Here is a 2,278-nt window from a genome sequence, read left to right on the forward strand (position 1 = left end):
TTTTCTTATAAAAAAGAAAACAGTGCTTTAAATACAAAAAGTTACCAAGAATAATAAAAACAAGCTCTTACAACATAGAAAGTGTGTATATATATATATATATATATATATTTAAATGTCATATGTGTTTCAGATTATTTTAATAAAAATAAAACAATGCACATAAAACTGAAGTCTCTTTTGTCCCCTCTCTCTCTCACGCCTCTCCTTTGCCTTCCTCCTTCTCAATGTTGTAAGTTTCCTGCTTGTCCTGGTTTGTGTATTTTTACTGAGTGTATAGGGACCCATAAGCCAGGTGTGCTTGTAAAATTCTACAACTAGCTCTGTCCGTTTGACAATCTAACTTCTCTTCTTCAGTATTCTCCTGCATGATTTAAATGTTTTTTGGTTTGTTTTTTTTTACTTTTCGCTCATTCATTCCCTTACTGATGGACAACTAGAATGATTGTTCTGATGACATCAGTTAGGAAAAAGGTGTGCAGGTTTCCTGATCCCAGAAGTAGATTTCAGGTCCTTGGACGGGGCCGCATCCTCACATATGGGATGAACTGTATCCTCTCCTCCACGAGAGAACATGGGTAGAAAATGCTCTTGTATTTTATAGGGGTTTGGCTCAAGATGGAAGCGACCTCTGAGCATGAACTTGTCCTCCTTGCTGAGCTCACTCCAGCCCTCTTTCCTCTCCCAGTCAGTGGGGATAGACAGAAAAACAGACAGGAAACAGACAAGGCTCCTACTTGCAGAGGCGCCTGCCTCTTCAGAGAGGCGTCTGCAGCACACCCACAATACTGGTGTCAGTCTGCTCCCTAGCGTCGCCGGCCAGGTCCAGCATCTGACAGCAGGCAACGTGAGGCTGCCCGCGGCTCCTGTCGAAAGCAGCAGCTCCCTGTTCCAGCTCCCGGTTCCAGCCGCCCTCCCGCCGAAGGGGAACAAAGCCCAGAGGACTATCTCGCAATCTTCTGGGTGGCAAGGAAATCTCAATTATACACCCAAGGGATGTGGTTTATGGAAAACTGGAAGGAATGTTTAAATTGTATACGTAAATTGTTTTGTTTTACAAGCTGGGGTAAATCAGCGTGTTTGCAGCCCCGTGTTTATCTTGATCTGCTCCCTGAGCGTCTTTCTGAACGTGTGCCATTGATGTGGGGTGGATGTCTATGCAAAACCTAACCGACCCCTAAATTCAATTAGGGCATTAGGGGGTGGGGAATGGAAATTTTGCTTTGGGGTTAGTCAAGAGGGCTGAGAACTTCTCGGAAGAGTTCTCTGGCTGTAACTGAAGATTGAAGTGGAAGGATACAATTTCCAACGGGAGGCCGAGTCGTCAGAACCCTGGCCAAAGATGGCAAACAAAATGCTCTTCTTTTATCTGACTTCTAGCCATTTAAATATATATGGTCTTTGTGTTGCCCCCCCCCCCTTCTGTCTAACATTTATTGAGCTGGCTATCAGCCTAATGACATTCTCTCTCCCGACGATGATGATGGTAACGGGGAGATGGGAATACGGAATTCCACAGGACAAACCCAAAGCTGGCAAGCATACTCCAAGGAGGAAAAAATGTTTGCAAGCAGCGTTTGATTTTGGCCCCACTCTTCACAGCAGAGGGATGATGGGACGGATGGAAAAGTAGAAACGGTTACATTTTTGGTTCATGTGAACTGCTTTGATTCGCGAGCCCGGGTAAGACACAGAGAGAGGTCACAGTGAGGAGAAAAGTTTGAGATGGGAGCATGGGAAACCAAGCAGGACTGATCTCCTGGCTTTGACCGTGGGCTGCCGAACCCTCATCGCTGAGAACAGCCGCCAAGCCACCACGGAGCGCTCCACTTCGCACCGACGTGGCATTTACCTCTCCAGAAAGTCCCCCCCACCTCCCCAGCACTCCGGTCTGGGCACTAATGGCAAGATAATTAATAGTCCCCTGAGTTAGAGATTGTGAGCGAAAGGGAACAGTACATAATAGAAGTCAAGGTCACCCATAATACAGTAGCTTCTATAACAAAGGGGATTATTACTGCCATTACCACCCCGTTGGGAAAGATTTTATAACTTTTCGTCGCTTTAATTTTTAAACCTTCCTCTTGTCCGTGAAGTTGAAACACTTGGATTTATCATGGAGGCATAACAATTTCCTTCCGTGGCATCTCAACAGCTTTCTCCTCGGAGTGTTCAAGTGGCTGCTGGTGACGCTGAGGGTGGAGAGAACGTGTCACCCTGGTTAGCAGCAAGGCCTTCAACGAACGGCTCTTCACAGGCTGAGCTTGTCTCCTGGGCG

This window comes from Saccopteryx leptura, chromosome 9 (assembly GCF_036850995.1).
Source record: "Saccopteryx leptura isolate mSacLep1 chromosome 9, mSacLep1_pri_phased_curated, whole genome shotgun sequence".
Classification (NCBI taxonomy): domain Eukaryota; kingdom Metazoa; phylum Chordata; class Mammalia; order Chiroptera; family Emballonuridae; genus Saccopteryx; species Saccopteryx leptura.